We start from the raw sequence: 19,351 nt of genomic DNA, 5'->3' as shown, positions 1-19,351 counted from the left end.
GGGAACAAAGCGGACAGGATAGGAATATTTTCAAATCCTGCCGCAACTTGGTCTGCGAGTTTAAATTCTTTGGGGACCCCTCTGGGGACCCCTATCGCATCTATATAAGTTGGGGAGTCCACAGTGAGGTCAAATGTATCACGTGAACGACGGCCTATTACATGTCTATGCCGGCGCTGAGTAAGGGCATCGCTCCTTTTTGCCTGGAGTGCTTTAACTCGGTCACCTATCAGCACTAAGGGTGCTGCTAACCGTACCATCGCACATACCCCCTGGGTGCCTGTTTGGATTCTTACCAGGAGTCGGGTGCCCCCACAATAGTAATACAGGCCAGACCGGGCCCAGGGTCCGATAATAGATCTGCTCTGAATCGTACCATTACACCACTGCAAGGGGATCTCGCCAACGTTTACCACGGGTTTCTGACTGGTGAAGCGGAAACAGGTATATCCCCCTTCCCCTTTATGGGGAGTGAACGGCCCCGTCCGGGTGTCGTTAGCTATCGGAGGAAACACCCTTGCCAGGGTGATGCAATTCACAGGGGAAGCGCTATGTGTAAGAGCTATCATACACTGATATCCCCAAGGGTCCTCTGAATACAAAGGAGCCGGCTCAGTGTATAGTTGAGGTCGGGCGGCGGCACATGCCACACAGTCCCCTAAATCTTGTTCTTTAGCATTTTGCAACATCCAATCAAGCCAAATATTACTCTCGTGATACCCCGTGGCTTTCTCGATCACCTCTAATGGTTTCAATTTGGTATAGTCCACCTCTACCACTTACCCCGGTTGCACCTTACCTGCTAAGGTGTCCACAGTCCCCGTAACTGCCACAGCTGGAGAGCTAGTTGTCGGCACCCTAATGTTGATTTTAATAAACGCTTTGGTATCAGTCCCTGCATGCTCCACTCCGAGAACCAAATATGTCGTGTCCGCGCCTCTGTATGGAGAGGTGTCCCAACCTCCGACAGACAAGGTAAGTGGATTCTGGGAGGAGCTGAAATCTCGTTGGAACTTAAATGAGCTCCACATAGTGGCATTCGGTCCCCTCGGGAGTCCGGGATGCCACTGTCCCGTATACGCTCGGACCTCGTCCCATCCCGGGCACCACCTCTCACCCGGCAGACGTCCCATCAGGCCACACATCCTATCTACATCTGGAGTGTGACACACATACAGGTTGTAATCCCTCCACGAGCCATTATATCTCCCGCAAGCTATGACCGAGCATAGGTCAAACGTGAAAGCAGTATGTGACCCTTTGATATAATCCAATTCAATACCCCCTCCCTGCTTCAGGCAGGCGTCCTCTTTTTGTGTCACCTGCCTTCTCGCTGTGGAGATGGAGACTCGACGCCAGCCAGGGAAACCTGTAGCAACATACAACACACATATCATTATTCCACCAATGCCCATATACCATTTCATTTTACTATCATCTCCCCAGACCTTTCTCTGTAACCCTGTCATCTTGGTACGAGTGGTATGAGCCACTCGGTGTCCTATACCCCCTTTTGTTACAGTATTCTTCAGTTCTTTCCCCTAAGAGTCTATTCCCCTGGCGCCGTCCTCTGTCTCCTTCACTCGCTCGTGGTCCTGCCGTGTCCTGGGGTCCGCTCCTGGCACCGGTCCGGCTGGTGTTGGTCCTTCTTCCGTCCCCGCTGGGGAAAGCTCCTCCTTCCCGGCTTGGATGAGGTCCGTTAGCGACCTCCCTGGCTCCTGCGCTGGTGTACACTGACTCCAATGGTACCACGTCTCTCCTTTGTCCCTCAGGCGGACCGCATGACTCGTTCTCTCCACCACCTGATGAGGGCCCGTCCACCTTGGCTCCGACCACTTTCGCTTGATGACCTTCAGCAACACCCACTCCGCCTGGGGCAGGTTCTGGTCCAGCGGGTGCAGGTCCCTCCGTTCTCCGACTCTGTTGGTGAATTCTGAAACGAGAGCTCGCAATTCATCAAAATACACTTTATGGTCTTTGGGCCACTTTTCCCCTTCCGGGACCGCAGGCCCCGCGGCTGGTCCTGGAAACTGTCTCCCCGTCAGCAGCTCGTATGGGGTGAACCCAGTGGTCTGATTTAACGAGCATCGAATCGTCATGAGTGACAGTGGCAGTGCATCCACCCAGTTCAATTTAGTCTGTGCACATATCTTAGCCAACTTGTTTTTTAAGTTTTGGTTCATCCTTTCTACCTTTCCCTGGGACTGTGGATGGTACACAGTGCCAAAAGCATGTTTTAGGCCCAATAATCTCTCTACCTTCTGTAAATCACTGTTCTTAAAGTGAGTCCCATTATCTGACCTAATTTTCTCTGGGAAGCCGTATCTGGGAATGTACTGGTTCACTAAACACTTGACCACTGTCTGACTGTCCTCCCTTCTTGCCGGCCAGGCTTCTGGCCACCCTGTGAACATGTCCACACACACTAACATGTAACGGCCACCGCCGTACTGTTTCCCCCATGTCCGTGTAGTCTATCACTATCTCTTGTCCAGGTCTCGTCGTCATGGGGAACGCCCCCATCTCAGGTTTGACCGTCGGTTTTGGATTGTGGTGTGTGCAGATGGTGCATGTCCTAGTGTAGTTACGTACCATGTCTACCATAAACGGGTGCCACCAATGGCACAGGTTCCTCAACATCTGTGCTGGCCCTACATGGCCCAACCCATGGGCTTCTGCAAATTTATCTCCCCGCATAGCTGGTGGAAGTATTACTCTACCGTCTGGCCCTCTCCAGAGCCCGCTCGTCTCTGTTGCTCCTCTCTGTTGCCAAATTGTTTTCTCTTGTGGGGAAGCCCCCTTTTGATGTCTCACTAGCTCATCTCTCTCAGGGCCTTCTCCCCACCCCGCTTCCTCTTCTGCTCTTACCACCATCACTCGCGGAGTGTACCCTGCTGCCTGTTTTGCTGCTGTGTCTGCCGCTTGGTTTCCCTGAGCTACTACACTATTTGAATTATCGTGTCCTTTGCATTTTATGATGGCTACCTTTTCGGGCAGGTCTAGGGCCTCAGCTAGTTCTCTCATCTCTGCCTCGTGTTTAATCGGTTTGTCTCCTGCTGTTCTAAACCCAGCTTTTAACCACTGTCCTAGCTCCACGTGTGCTGCGCCTACTGCGTATGCCGAATCAGTGTAAATGTTTACTGTTGTTCCCTGGGCCAGTCTAAGGGCCTCTATTAGTGCTCTAACTTCTGCTCTCTGGGCTGACTGCATCCCCTGGAGCCTCTCTGCTTTCAGCGTGACTAAACCCTCTGGTGTTAGTTTCACTACCGCAAAAGCCGCCCTCAGGCCGTCTTGTTCGTGTCTGAAACAGCACCCATCAGTGAAGAGGTCCTCTGCCCCTGGGAGGGGTTCTGCCTCCAGATCGGTTCGTGTCTTACTCTCCCTCACTACCTCTTGCGCGCACTCATGTGGTAGCCCCGTCCCCATTCGGTCTGCAATATTTATCCCTTCATGTGTGAAAATCAAATTTGGAGCCCCGAGAATTTTGCTTAGGTGTTGTTGCCTGAGGGAAGTCATAGTGAACATCTGTGAATTTACATACGCCACTACACTGTGTGTTGTGAGTATCTGAAGGTGATGCCCCATCACTATGTGTGCGCATTTTTGAATGAGTCTCGCTACTCCCGCTGCATGCTGTGTGCAGGTGGGGTGCCTTCTTTCGGTTTTGTCGAATCCTACACTTATGTACATAAGGATGTTCCTATCTCCCCCTTTTTTCTGAAACAGGACCCCGTTCATGACTTGTCCTGTTTCAGAAACATCTAGAAAAAAGGGCTTTGCGTAATCAGGTATGGCCAGATCAGCTGCGGTGGCTAGTTGTTGTTTCAGCAAAATGAAGGCCTGGTCAGCCGGGCAAGTCCAATTGAGAGTGGCTTTAAGTTTACGCATTCCCTGCTCCTTAACTAGCGCTCTAAGTGGCTCTGTGAGCCCTGAATAGTTTGGGATGTAATTGCGGCTGTACCCCGTGAGGCCCAGGAATGATAACATTTCCTGAACCGTAGTGGGTTTAGGATGGTGGAGGATGGTTGTGCGGTGAGCTGGGGAAAGCCCCGCTTCCTTCTGCGAGATTACTCTGCCCAGAAAGGAGACCTGCGTCCTTACCAGCTGTAGCTTTCCTTTTGACACCTTGAACCCTTTCTCAGCCAGTCTGGTGAGGACCGTCATTGTAGCTTGGATGCAGGCGGCCACCGTCAGGGCCGCCATTGTCGCCCCTATGTGTGAAAGAAAAAATATCACGAAGTTCCTCTGCTGGTGGGAGACAGAAAAAAGCGTTAGCCAGGTCAATGCAGGTGAACCATTTTTACATCTTACAGCTGTGTGAGTACCATACGTTTGGCGCCTGAGGGAGTGTCCAATCAGTGCATTCGACCGCCCTTTTAACCATGGGCCCCAGGTCTTTTGCTTGGTGTTTAGGATGCAGTGCCAGTGACACATGTGGGAAGGACTCCTCCGCCATCATGTACCACTGATCCTGCTCCTCTGTCAACTGTACATCTGCCGCTACCCCTTCAGGGCCTACATATATGAATTTAGACCCGACCTGCCACGTGTCCCCACACACTACATCCCCAAACCCCTCTCTATACACCTCATCGCCCTGCCGATCATAAAATAGGGTTACATGTGGGGGGTCTGGCGGAGGAAAGTACGGCTCGAGGAGGGAGATCCACGGCCTCCACTTGAAGTCGATGTCCCGTCTGGTAACGTGACAGTTAGTCCATCTGGAGAACACAAGATATTAGCCCCCAGTTTTATCAACAAGTCTCTCCCCAATAAGTTCACTGGTGTGTTTGTCGACACCACATACGGATGGCTGAGGGCCTGTTTACCCAGTATCGTTTTAAGAGGAAATGTCACTGGCAAAGTCTGTCCCACTCCTTCAAACCCCACAACTTCCACTGTCTTGGAGGATAGTAGTCCTGTGACGGGAGGGGCGGTGATGGTGGAAAACGTGGCACCTGTGTCAACCAGAAAGGAGAAGTCCTTCCCGTCGACATTCAGGGACAGCATAGGGTCTGCCCTTCCCCCGCTGTCCCCTCCCCCCCTGTAGACCGTCGCGCCTGGTCCCACCCTCCCTCATAAGAGAGTGGGTATTGGCCAGGTGCACTAGGTGGTGGGACGGCGTGTGGGTTGGGAACTGGAGCTGCCCCTTGGTTTGGGTATCCTCTGCCCCCTGCAGTGTTCTGTGGGCAGTTTCTGGACCAGTGGTTCGGGTCACCACACGTAAAGCAGACTCCGTATGGGACTTGGGCTCCTGGAGCCCCTCTGCCTCTACCCCGCCCCCTCCCCCTACCATAACCTCCCCTCCCTGATTGGTAGGGCGCGGTGAATGCCCCCCGGCCACCGTGAGGTTGGGGTGCCCATGTGGGAACAGGGTATAAATGGGGTGTGTCAGGTTCTCCTGAGCCTAGAGCTGCCATCTGTCTGTGTTTCTTTTTCCCTTCATTGAGCCTCCCTTTGGCTTCACCCAGCTGTAAGCGCAACAGGTTCTCTTTCAGTCCCTGTATCTGTTTGTCTTTCTCTGTCTCCTCATCTTTTGCCCTCTGTAAATGATGTACTATGTGTCTTTCCCATACGTGTGATTCACTATCCGGCAAGTCAGGATTTGCCATCATTGCCTCCTTTATTTTCTCTGGAAGTCCCTCTAAGACCGCCCTTCTAAACCACTCCTGCTGCAGACCCCCCTTCCCCGGGTGGTGCCCTGTGTGTTTGGCCCATGTGTCCTTACATGCTTCTAGATACTGTCTAGGGTGTTGCTCTTTTTCCCAAGGTAACTTGGGCATCGGGGCCCCAGCGGGCAAGGGAAATCGTCCCCTCAGGGCCGTGGCTATGCGCCCGACCACCTGACTGAAAGGAGTGTCGTCAGGGCTCCGCCTAGTGGCGGCCCCTTTTTCTATCTCATTCATAGCCTGGGCGGACATGGCTCGGGCGGCTACTGCCCTCCAGTCCCCCAGTGCCAACATTTGACCAGCTGTGAGTTTATCAAATTGTGACAACCATAGTCCACCTCCCTCTCCCATCGGGGGTAATTTATCTACCAGTGCCTGTACGTGTCCCAGCTCCAATGGTTTATATCGCGGTTCTCCGCCTCCCACTCTAAAGAGAGGCAGCTGAAACCCAGCACAACCAGCTTCCCCTGCTTGTGACCGCGTATACATTTTATTTTGAGTCTTTTGAATTGATTCTACTGTGTCATGGTGTAGTTTATGTTCTGGTGGGGGCGTACGCGGCAGAGGGTATACGTCTACGTCTCCCTTACTCCCGTCTCCACTACTGTCTGTGTCGGGGTCTTCGTCTGAGTCAGTCCATCTCCCTACTGCATTGCCCGTGAGTACCACCCGTCCTCTATGTGAATTCCCTTTTTTCTGCCTAGTTCTGGTCCTTCTCACTGTGTCACTATCGTCCGACCCTGACCTTGAGTCCTCACCTAACCTGCCTTTAGTACGGCCTGATCTTTTCTTTATGGCCCCAGTAATCTCCTCTTGTTTATTCTTTCCTAGTCGTCTCCCCTTCTCGCTCCTCTTTCTCTGCCCTTGCCTTGAACGGTTTCACCTCCCCCTCAGTGTCTGTCTCGCTCTCTGACTCCGCCTTCCTACTTAATTTTCTCTTATCTTGCTTTCCTGTGAATTGAGTTATGGGCTTGCTGTTCTGTGTGTCTAAAGACAATATCCCACTCTCTAAACATAACGCTGGATATAATGGTACACGGTACCATGCACCACCAGGTCATCTTCATATGCTGGGGGTTCTATCTCTCCTCCCTTTTTCTCCTTAATTTTCTGTCCCTTTTCCTCTTTGTTCACATGGTCTACGCCCTGACACCACACTGCTAATTTACACCATTCTTTTCTGTGCTTTTCCCATTCCTTCTCCTTTTCTCTATATCTCCCTCTCTTGACCAAATTGGCTGTTTCCTTCTTGTCTCTAACTCTATCTCGATTTTTAGAACACTCCTTCTCCTTATTCCACAAAATAACATGTAATGATCTCCTTTCCTCCATCCTTAATCCTGCCTCGCTCACCACTTGTCGCAATTTCTCTTCTATCCCTTCTTTTTCTTTCTGAATTGGGTCCATCCTGCCTACAACAGTCATTACATTTGCCACCTGTATCCCCAATTGTTTCCACTTTCCCGTGCCTGGACACCGCCCATCGTCATCAACTTCTCTCTCACACTCCCCGTCCATTTCAACCTGACTTACGTTACTGTGAGTCCCAGACTCAGAATAATTAACAAATGATTAACGGGTACCTGACCCAACACTTTTGGGACTCAAACCCAGTTTTCTTATAAAGAATTTGGGGAGTTCCAAAACTCCCCGGGCCTCTAACCCAGCTGAACGGGTCCCTGACCCAACACTGTTTGGGACTTGAACCCAGTTCTCTTATACAGAATTTGGGGAGCTCTAAAACTCCCCGGGACTCCAACCCAGATACAGAATTTGGGGAGTTCTAAACCTCCCCGGGACTCTAACCCAGATACAGAATTTGGGGAGTTACAAAACTCCCCGGGACTCTAATCCAGATACAGAATTTGGGGAGTTATAAAACTCCCCGGGACTCTAACCCAGATACAGAATTTGGGGAGTTATAAAACTCCCCGGGACTCTAACCCAGATACAGAATTTGGGGAGTTATAAAACTCCCCGGGACTCTAACCCAGATACAGAATTTGGGGAGTTCTAAAACTCCCCGGGACTCTAACCCAGATACAGAATTTGGGGAGTTCCAAAACTCCCCGGGACTCTAACCCAGATACAGAATTTGGGGAGCTATAAAACTCCCCGGGACTCTAACCCAGATACAGAATTTGGGGAGTTATAAACTCCCCGGGACTCTAACCCAGATACAGAATTTGGGGAGTTATAAAACTCCCCGGGACTCTAACCCAGATACAGAATTTGGGGAGTTATAAAACTCCCCGGGACTCTAACCCAGATACAGAATTTGGGGAGTTATAAAACTCCCCGGGACTCTAACCCAGATACAGAATTTGGGGAGTTATAAAACTCCCCGGGACTCTAACCCAGATACAGAATTTGGGGAGTTATAAAACTCCCCGGGACTCTAACCCAGATACAGAATTTGGGGAGTTATAAAACTCCCCGGGACTCTAACCCAGATACAGAATTTGGGGAGTTATAAAACTCCCCGGGACTCTAACCCAGATACAGAATTTGGGGAGTTATAAAACTCCCCGGGACTCTAACCCAGATGAACCTTTACACACAATAAATACTTCGAGGTGCCCCTAAGTCCTCGGGCCTCTAACCCGACTGGTTGCCGAGACTCTAACTCGCAACTCTCCACCGTCCCCGTCGGGAAGTGGCGTAGGGTAGTCAACCCTAGAACGATTAACGGGCCTCTAACCCGACTTACAGTGAGACTCTAACTCACACACCGGTAGCGGGCCTCTAACCCGACTTACAGTGAGACTCTAACTCACACACCGGTAACGGGCCTCTAACCCGACTTATAGTGAGACTCTAACTCACAGACCGTTCCCCTGACCCCCTGAATTTAAACCAGTCTCCCAATACGTTTTCCACAGGTCCACAATTTAGTTCATAGCCAATATGCAGATTTAGATATAACAGGCTCTGCTTACCTTTATCATGAGCCGGCTCGGAACCTGTGAATCTCGCGTAGGTTGTCTGGACAAGATCGAATTCCTTCTCCTCTTTCCAATCCCGGACAAGCCCCCAAATTGTTGAAGTATAACACTTCCCCGAGTTGGTTTGTTGGAAAGGAGAATAAAACACAGGGAGTCAGGGCAATTACCGTAGTTATACGTCCATTTATTACAGAAGCTTCTGGAGACACGTGTCGCCGCACAATGTCTAAGGATCAACATTCAAAACATCATTTTTATACTTCTACTACGCCCAAAAGATAGAGGCGTTAACTTACAAAGTGTGTGCCATTGGCCCAATCCCAGTTTTATTCCTTATAGGATAACTGCAAGTATCCCCTTGCCCCCCTTTCTGGTTTCTGTCTTGTCTGTCCGACTATGTGTGTGTGTCTCTGACCTGTGACCTGTTTCTCACAAAACAGACATACTAAATCTTTCTCTCCCCGGCAACTGCTTAAACAGGGTTTCCTATTCTCCTACGTGCTCCTTCAGTTTCGGTTCATATTACAGACATTTAATATTTTGTTTCATTGGTTACAACAGCTTATAACAGTTCACTAACTTATATAATCAATACATCTACATTGGTTACAACAGCTTATAACAGTTCACTAACTTATACAATCACTACATCTACACTAGCTAGAATACAGTGTGCTTGTTCAGCAGATGCGTAATATGGACGAAGAGGGTGTTTAAAATATTATAGCATGTCAGCTAATCTCCGTCGCCAGTTAGCCAACTTTGTAGTAGAAGTAATCAATGAATTTGCCAATTAATAAAACTGAACTTACCTTATGTCCTTGCCAAAATTTGAGCTGTTTTCACTGTGTTTTGTGTCCCCTTACAGCCAAGAAAGCATTATATAAAACGGAGGTGCTTTTTTCCCTCCTGCATCTCTACTTTTACATTTCTTCTTTAGTCTTACATATTTGTCCCTCATCAGCTTCCACCTTTTCTGGCAAGTAGCTGGCTCTTTGCCCAGAATTTGTCCTATATTATAAAAGGTTCCTCGATTTGAAACATGCCTCCAGGCGCCATTGTTGTTTCGTCTTTGTTGATACCATAGACTGTATATATAATGGACGACGCCCTTTCGCTCTTTTCCATTGGTGAAAAATGAAGCCACCAGTGTCCTGATACGGCGCTGACATCTTTGACTTGCGTCTGCGCAGATAGCGATCTTGGGACCAGTTCTGCGCAGTAGTTATGCGCAGTAGCGAGAAGGAAGTAAAGCCCTAAAGCCGCGAAATCAACGGCCCCACCCCTGTGCCCCGCCCTCACTCTCCCTCGCAGAATGCGCATACCGTAATCAATCGCAAGTCCAAGTACAGTACAACCTTTGCTTGTTAAACCTAGACGATATGTTATAGCCTAACTTACATCATGTTTAACCTTAATTTAGAATAGGCATAATACAAAAATAATTGGTAACTTCTAGCTAACGATCACCTGCTAGCTATTAACATGGCTATTAACGAGGCTTGTTGTCTTTTAGCTAACGTTAGCTAGCCCATTACATTTATTTACAAATTAAATAGCTTATAAATTTAACTTACCGAAAAAAATTCAAAGATCGATTGGAAATGCCAGATCGGTTAGCACAATGTACTGCAGAACAACCCATTATGTCCGTGTGAAATTATATCAATTATAGAAATTTAGAGATTAAATGTAAAGTTTCAATCTCCTCAGTTCTCCGAAGATTCAGTGGCTACTCGGCTCAGATAGCTGTCAATCACAGCTGTGAATCACGACGTCACACCACCGTTTTTAGAGCATTAAATAACTAACTAAAAACAAACTTATTTTAAAAACAAACTCTTGAATTTACATTAGGGTGATACAAACTACAGTAAATGACAGAAACCAGCTTCGGAAAAAATATATTGGAAGGGTAATTTAATTGTTTAGTTGGTCTCGCGTCCCATTGAATAACATGGGGAGGGCGGGATTTATGACCTATACTGGGACCACTCACTAGGGGGCGATCGAGACGTTTTGGCTTCACTTTTCAGGGCTTGTGCGGCACGCTTGGTTGATACAGGAAGTCAAATTTGGCCGGAATTCCGTACTCTCTGTAAAACCCTCCCTCCACCATCCAACCAATCATCACTTGTGCGGTTCACGTACGCGTAGATACGCGCTTTTAGATTTTTGAGCTGGTGCTCGTGCGGGTCTCCGTGCTGTCCGCGAATCCTACGCAGAAGCGTTTGACATTGGAGTATAAATCTGCCTTGAAGCCTTTCATGATGCTGAATGGGAGAGAAGATTAGATGGGAGGGGAGGAAGTGGAATGTAGGGGATTGCTGGGGGGTGGGAAGGGGAGTGGGGTGGTGGCTAACGCTGTAAGTCGATTTCTCTGGGCTACAGGTCTGAGCAGGAGGTTATTGGAAAGGTAGGCCATGAGCTGCCTCACACTCCGGTACGGTAGGTGGCGGTATATGCACCTTCAATGGATGAGATCAGCCAACAATTTAAGCAGAAGAGGAAGAAGAATTTGCAACCTGTCTGTATCAAGCGTGCTGCACAAGCCCTGAAAAGTGAAGCCAAAACGTCTCGATCGCCCCCTAGTGAGTGGTCCCAGTATAGGTCATAAACCCCGCCCTCCCCATGTTATTCAATGGGACGCGAGACCAACTAAACAATTAAATTACCCTACAAATATATTTTTTTCCGAAGCTGGTTTCTTTCATTTACTGTAGTTTGTATCACGCTAATGTAAATTCAAGAGTTTGTTTTTAAAATAAGTTTGTTTTTAGTTAGTTATTTAATGCTCTAAAAACGGTGGTGTGACGTCGTGATTCACAGCTGTGATTGACAGCTATCTGAGCCGAGGAGCCACTGAATCTTCGGAGGACTGAGGAGATTGGAACTTTACATTTAATCTCTAAATTTCTATAATTGATATAATTTCACACGGACATAATGGGTTGTTCTGCAGTACATTGTGCTAACCGATCTGGCATTTCCAATCGATCTTTGAATTTTTTTCGGTAAGTTAAATTTATAAGCTATTTAATTAGTAAATAAATGTAATGGGCTAGCTAACGTTAGCTAAAACACAACAAGCCTCGTTAATAGCCATGTTAATAGCTAGCAGGTGATCGTTAGCTAGAAGTTACCAATAATTTTTGTATTAGGCCTATTCTAAATTAAGGTTAAACATGATGTAAGTTAGGCTATAACATATCGTCTAGGTTTAACAAGCAAAGGTTGTACTGTACTTGGACTTGCGATTGATTACGGTATGCGCATTCTGCGAGGGAGAGTGAGGGCGGGGCACAGGGGTGGGGCCGTTGATTTCGCGGCTTTACTTCCTTCTCGCTACTGCACATAACTACTGCGCAGAACTGGTCCCAAGATCGCTATCTGCGCAGACGCAAGTCCAAGATGTCTGCGTCGTATCAGGACACTGGTGGCTTCATTTTTCACCAATGGAAAAGAGCGAAAGGGCGTCGTCCATTATTTATACAGTCTATGGTCTGTATCGGAGCAGTTGGTTTAATTGTTTCAGACATCAGGTACTTTTACTGAATTACGAACATAGATAAATGTCGCTAAAATGGTAAGTGGTTCCATTACAGTATTTTTCTTTGTTACTCTGTGTTGTAACCCTTCCCTGCTGTGCACTTTCGTCTTGCTAAAATATTGTTTTTACAACTTTGATTCTTGAAATGGTCCCGTTCTGTGGAGTTAGATATCTGCCAAAAGATTAAGCGTACGTATTGTTAGGATCGTAAGAAAATATATTCGTATATTGGTATGGTCGTAATAAAGGTCATACGAAAAACATGAACCGTAAGTGTGAAATTAGATCTTTTTATTTATTTTTATTTTTAATTAAGCTTTAACAAACACAAACAAGGTAAATTAACAATTCACTGAATATAACAGCAGTTATTTCACCTTAGGTTGAGCATATTTCAAAGAACACAAAATAAAACTCACAATAAAGAACCAAATTATATTAAAAAAAAATACAAAAATAAGGGGCTTTTAAAGTAATTTAAACTTATTTAAAAGAGAGAACAATTTAAGGGCCTTCTGATTTAGAACCAATTTTAATGATTTACACAAGAGTTTAATCTCATTCAGCCATTGGATAAAGTTGGGTTTGGATTGAAACCATCTACATTTTGTGAATGAAAAATTTTCCGAAACATAAAAGACAATTTAATAATTAAATCACACTCTTTGTTAATCATACAAACACCAAACCTAATCAATTTCACTGTGAGGGGTGGGATTTTAACACCTCCTAGATCTTAACCAGTTCTCGACCTCTCTCCTAAAGGGTTGCACCATATCACACAAAAAGATATGCTCTAAATTTTCAATATTTGTTTCACAAAAAACACAATTATTCACCTCAAAATTAAATTTCAATCTTAAATATTCATTAGTAGGATAAATCTCGTAAATATTTTTGAAGTGCACTTCCTTAACTTTAGGAGGGAGGGGAAAAGAGAAATAATTTAACCTATTATTATTATTATTATTATTATTTTTCAACCAAATCAAAATCTTTAGGCACATAATCGCGTCTAATTGGGTTTGGGTAATTCGCCTGTAAAATAAAACTTCTGACAACTCTATTTGTGCATTTTTTATCACAGAAATCATGACCTTCTAAGGAGAGCTGTCTTAGTTCTGGGAAGATTTTGGAGTACAACATGTCTTCTTTAACCATTAATCTTAAAAGGGATTGGTATGGCTCTGATCATTTTATCAAACATATGAACGTTACACTGTAATTGGAATTTCTCACAAAACTCTATGCAGTACCAAATCTCCATTATCATCCAAGAAATGGGCAATAGCCCAAATCCCTTTAGATTTCCATTCCTCAAGAAATACAGATTTTCTGCCAAACTTTATATATCTACTATTCCAAACTGGAGTGTTGTGAGGCGTGAAGTTATGCTTGAACAGTAATTTCCAATAGAGCAGCACCTGCTGATGGAAGGCTGAAAGTTTAACTGGTAACGCGGTACACTCAAAGTCACAACATAATAAAAATTGCATTCCCCCCAATTTATTAAAGATAGCATTGGGAACAATAAACCAAAAAGATTGGCTATTTTGAATAAAGGATTTTAACCATTTTAATTTCAAAACACCATTCATTATGTCAAAATTGATCGCATTCACACCCCCGTCTTCATATTTTTTAATCATGTCATCCTTTCTTATATACTGACATCTATTCCTCCAAATACATTTAAAATTCACCTTATTTATTAATTTAATCATTCGAGACGATATGTGCAAGGAGAAGGCTGGATAGATGAGCCTGGACAAACTATCCATTTTAGATAAAAGAACCCTTCCAAAGATGCTAAGATCTCTCTGCAGCCATCGATTAAGAATGGACTTACATTTATCTATGTTATTCAACATTTTTATTCTCCATAACATCTTGGTCTTTAGAAATAGTAACCCCAAATATTTCACTTCCTTTTTAATTTGTATATTAGATAATGACTGCAAAGGAGACTCATGCAATGTTAACATTACACATTTGTTTAGGTTTAAATGTAGCCCAGAGGCTTTAGAAAACTTGTCAATAGAATGTAAAGCTAATGGAATTTGATGTTCAACTTTTAGAAACAATGTTGTCGTCAGCCAACTGACTTATAACTATTTGTCTATCCAACACTGTTAAACCTTTAATACCGTTATTTTTAATCAATATAGATAATAGCTCTCCAACCATTATAAATAATAATGGAGACGAGCTACCACAACCCTGACAAATCCCCCTATTGATTGGAAATCTTGAGCAGGTTCCATACCCTAGAGCTATAGAGCTATTGATTCCATTATATAACATTTCAATTAAGTTTATACATTTTACTCCATCCATCTAGCCATCATCTTCCGCTTATCCGGGGCTGGGTCGCGGGGGCAGCAGTCTAAGCAGGGATGCCAAGACTTCCCTCTCCCCAGACACTTCCTCCAGCTCTTCCGGGGGGACACAGAGGCGTTCCCAGGCCAGCCGGGAGACATAGTCCCTCCAGCGTGTCCTAGGTCTTCCCCGGGGTCTCCTCCCGGTGGGACGGGACCGGAACACCTTCCCAGGAAGGCGTTTTGGAGGCATCCGAAACAGATGCCCAAGCCACCTCAGCTGACCCCTGTGGAGGAGCAGCGGCTCTACTCTGAGCTCCTCCCGGGTGACCGAGCTTCTCACCCTATCTCTAAGGGATCGCCCAGCCACCCTGCGGAGAAAGCTCATTTCGGCCGCCTGTATCCGGGATCTTGTCCTTTCCGTCATGACCCAAAGACAATGACATGATGAGAATTAGTTTTTGTTTTTGTGTGCAAGAAATTATCAAATAATTTGTAGCTAAAGCTAAATAAAAGGATGCTCAACAGCATCAAATGCTTTGTAAAAATCAAAAAAAAAAAAACACTTTCTTGAACTATTTCACTATAATCAAGTAAATCTAAAACCAATCTAATATTATTATGAATCGATCTACCCCCCAAAAACCCAGATTGTCTCACTAATTATTGAAGAAATACCTTTTTTCAGCCTAGCAGCGATAGCCACAGAGAACATTTTATAATCAATGTTAAGCAAAGTGATAGGCCTATAATTGTCTAATACTCTTATCTTTAGCTGCTTTTGGGATCAATGTAATTAAACCTTGCTTCATACTTTCAATCAACTATTTTTTTTCAATTCCTTCTTTTAGGGCACAGAATAATACATTTCTCAAATCTCCCCAAAAAAATTATTAGTGAGCCCATCTGTCCCTTGGGATTTGTTTAAGGGCATCCTCTCAACAACTGAATCCAATTCTTCTATTTTAAGATCTGAATCACATAAAACTTTGAAAGAGTCCTCAATACAAGGAATATTGTTCTGAATTTGAGCAAAAAAAAGATCTGACTCATAAGAGGAGAAATCTGAGGAATATAATTTAGAATAAAACTGAAACACTTCTTTTTCAATTAGTTTAGAATCTTTACATTCCTCACCTTGAATCATTAAACAACTAACCGAGTTCCTTTGCTGTCTCTTTTTCTAAATTGCTGAAATATGAAAAGTTATTTTCACCTTCCTCAATCCATTTAGCGCGCAATCTTATATATGCACCCTGTGCCCTCTCAAGATACAAATTATCTAGTTTACTCTGAAGCTCCATTACCTTATCCTTATCATTGTTAAGTCTGGGAGGCCATCTATCTGTCCACTCGTCAGGAACCATATTCCAGTCCCCTCCTACTAAAACATTTATCAGATGGGTACCTTGCTTTAGTTTCTAAGATCAAGTTAGAAATGTATTATATTAATTTCTGGCTTTGAGCTGCATTGTTAAAGCCATAAATATTAATTAGAATTAAAAAAAATACGATACATTTTTAGTACCACCATCAACCAGTGACCAGTTCCATCCGCTTTATGAACGATGACTTCCCCCGGACATTTGTTGAAGCATATTGCCACTCCTCCCGAACGGGTAGAACCATGACTGAAAAAAATCTTCTCTCCCCACTGATTAGACCAGAAGGATGCATCTGGGTCTGAAGAATGAGTCTCTTGAAGAAACATACAATGAGCATTCTGCCCTTGACAATATAGAAAAATTGCTTTTCTTCTCACACTGTCTTTTAAGCCCCTAACGTTCAAAGAACCAAAAATAATGTTGTCCTTAATCATACGCTAAAACAGAAGAAAAAAAAAGAACTATAACCACAAATCAAACAACCACGACTTGTTAGCTCACTCAGTCACTATATGAACCGCGACTATAAACTAGAGCTCTAATAGTGTCCCATTGAAAAGTTTCCAACTATCTGACTTACATTTATAAATGTATCAATTCACCTGCCAACGTTGATCCGTCGTCCCTCAATGAAGCCATATGGACCGCGAAGGAAAGCAAGTTTTCCTGCCCTCCTCGCTTGATCAATTTGAGGCCACAGCTTTCGTCTGTCTTCCAAATCCTCTCGAGGAAGCATCTCTGCGAAACGAACACCTTCAGCCTTGCAAATAGGACGCCAGATTTCATCCTTCACCCCCCTGTGAGTGAACAGCACGATAACATTTCGGTTTTTATTGTCCATCTTTCTACCCAGCCTATGGACGATGTCCACCGCCTCTTACATTTTTGCCTCCATCTCAGGTACACACTTGTTGAGAATCTGAATGACATGTGATCTGATATCTTCGTCTTTCTTTTCTTCAATGCCTTTGATACGCAGACACCATCTCGTTCTATATCTTTCCTGTTCTCGCACCCTCTCCTTGAGATCAGAGTTATCCTTGCGAAGAAGCTCATTTTGTATCTCCAAGTCCTTGACTCTTTTCTTGCACTCGTTCACCTCTTCTCTGTTGAATTGAATCGCTTTCGTTAAGCTTGCAATCATGGCGCTGCTTAGCTTAGATTGCTCGCTTAAATCGGCCAGCTTCTCCTCCACTCTCTTTGCCAGTTTCAAAATTGCCTCAAATGGTTTCATTGGAGATTTCCGCCTTCTCGCAGTCAGCTGTTGGCTTAACCCTTTTTTCCGCCAGATTTTTACTTGGGGTTGCAGGGAGAGAGCCCTCTCCACATTTTCTTTTACTGTTAACAGAGACCTCCATGGTGTAGTCGTGCTCCATTTCTTTGGCCTCACCTTTCTTATCACTATTGGGCGACAAATCTTTCCCCTTGGGGTCTAATTTAAGTTTGGCAGGTTTAATAATTTTTTCAGAAGTCATCGCGCAACAAGTCAGTTGGAATGAATAACTTCAAGACTACTTTTGGGAACAACTATGACGAGCTTCAGAAAACACGACTGCTCAACCCGCCATCTTCGTACCGCCCCGTGAAATTAGATGCATAATATTTTAACACTTTCTCATTTTGCAGGAACAACCTAGAGGGATAAAAACAAATTCCCATATAGCAACGCTGTTTGAGTATTTGAGACCACAGCAAGTGTGTAGGCCTACACAACAATACAATTTCTATAAGTTAACATCATGGACTTGTGCAAATAAAGATTCTCCCCTGACTACTGTTGAGAATTTTACGTGTACCAGAATTTCTGAAGAAGGACGAGGATCCGGTCCAAATGTAAATTTAGCACAATGATTTATTAATATGAATTTATAAGTCAAAATACATGAAATACACTGCAGCGGTCAAATATTTGCTCAACCCTCGAGCTTCCACAAAATATTCGCGCCGAACAAAGATCGAACATTGGTTTTAATACTCCCGCCACAGGGGCGGTTACTTTTCACTCTCGTGAGTAAAACCCATCCTTATTGGTTCTTTGTTGACATGGTGACATGTTGGACGAATCCAATCCAATGAAGAGGGACATGCTCTAACTCTCGGTCATAGATCAACAGGTTCTTTGTATACAGGTGTGAAATCTTAACCAGGTTACAGTAATTTACATTCTATTGTCCTAACCTAGACTATAACATCAGGGGGCTGGAGACAGAAGGTCTCTTTGTGCTGTATAGGGGGCAGTTTCATTTGTATGTTAATTGTGGGGTTTTAATCCTGTCTCTCTATCAGAGCCAGGTGTCAAGTCTGAGTGAGTGTGGCTGAGGGTAATTTAAGCAATAACTTTATGGTTATTGTATTCAATCATATTTCCCTAACCTGGCTGCAGCATACAATTTAATAAAACAAAAACATAAGAATACATGGTTATTAAATCAGCATTATTTAAACTACATTTATCTCAACACTACCGGTTGCATGGACAGAATCTAACACACTTTTGGTTGGTCTTCAATAATTAATGTAGTAGTTAATTGTAATGATAAACAGAGATGAAATCATAGCCTACTGTCCTTCCAATGGCTATGGGCAGTTGTTGAAATTCATTATTCCATATATTCAATCGATCCCCACCCTTAAACAAATATTCTTGTCCAGTACTTTTCTGTACCTTTCAATACATGAGGGCAGCTATACATCACTTCTCTCTCGCCCGAACGGCCACACCCCCTTTTGGGGGAATGCGAGCGCTGTAAATGTACCAGTGCGGGTATAGACGACCTTTGGAAATATTACTAGCACCCTCCCTGAGAACCTGCTGTGTTTGCACATCAAACAAGAAAAAAATCTTGGGATTATCGTGCATTCATCCATTGACGTCATACATTCAGTGAGGGGTGATTAGCGCATGGGTTCCATTTGGATACCAGGGTAAGGGAGCAGTGGGCTGTTGGCAATGTAAGTCTGAAAACAGGGTTAAAAAACAAACAAACAACTGGTAAATCGTCTCTAAATAGTTTTCCTTTTTTTGAGTTTAGAATTCTGACATTGGAAACATTTTATATACACATATTTAGGAATTGTAATGGAAGAAGGTTGTACCTTTCAGAATGGAAGTTTTATTTTAATTTCAAACTTAACCAGCAATTTATGTAGGAATTTGGCCCTCCTGGTGTTAACTATTTTCTGATCTTTCCTAATACCTTTCATCCGGGATGCTCTAGAATTCATTTTTAGTTAACAGATAATCAAAAAGGTAAAATTGATTAGCGCCTGGAAGCTATGGGCTGTTGGTGATTTATGTCTAAAAACAGGGTAAAAAAACAGGTAAATCGTCTCTAAATAAATAGTTTTCCTTTTTTTAGTTAGTATTCTGACAATGGAAACATTTTATATACATTTATATAAAAGTAATGGAATGAGGTTGTAGCTTTCTGAATGGAAGTTTTACTTTAATTACAAACCCAAACGCCAATTTACGTAGGCATTT

The 19,351-nt window shown here is 44.3% G+C and overlaps 1 protein-coding gene and 1 pseudogene across 2 annotated transcripts in view; both read right to left on the bottom strand.

Annotated features, from left to right (window-relative positions):
• Positions 1-19,351, bottom strand: part of LOC109615482 (zinc finger protein 501-like) — a 1,152,720-nt gene that overhangs the window by 464,291 nt on the left and 669,078 nt on the right. The gene's annotated exons all lie outside the window — the stretch shown is intronic.
• LOC117595326 lies at positions 1,749-4,122 on the bottom strand (annotated as a pseudogene).

The sequence above is a fragment of the Esox lucius genome, chromosome 11, assembly GCF_011004845.1.
Source record: "Esox lucius isolate fEsoLuc1 chromosome 11, fEsoLuc1.pri, whole genome shotgun sequence".
NCBI classification, from domain to species: domain Eukaryota; kingdom Metazoa; phylum Chordata; class Actinopteri; order Esociformes; family Esocidae; genus Esox; species Esox lucius.
Note: the sequence above shows the minus strand (reverse complement) of the source record. Positions and strands in the feature narration are given on the sequence as shown.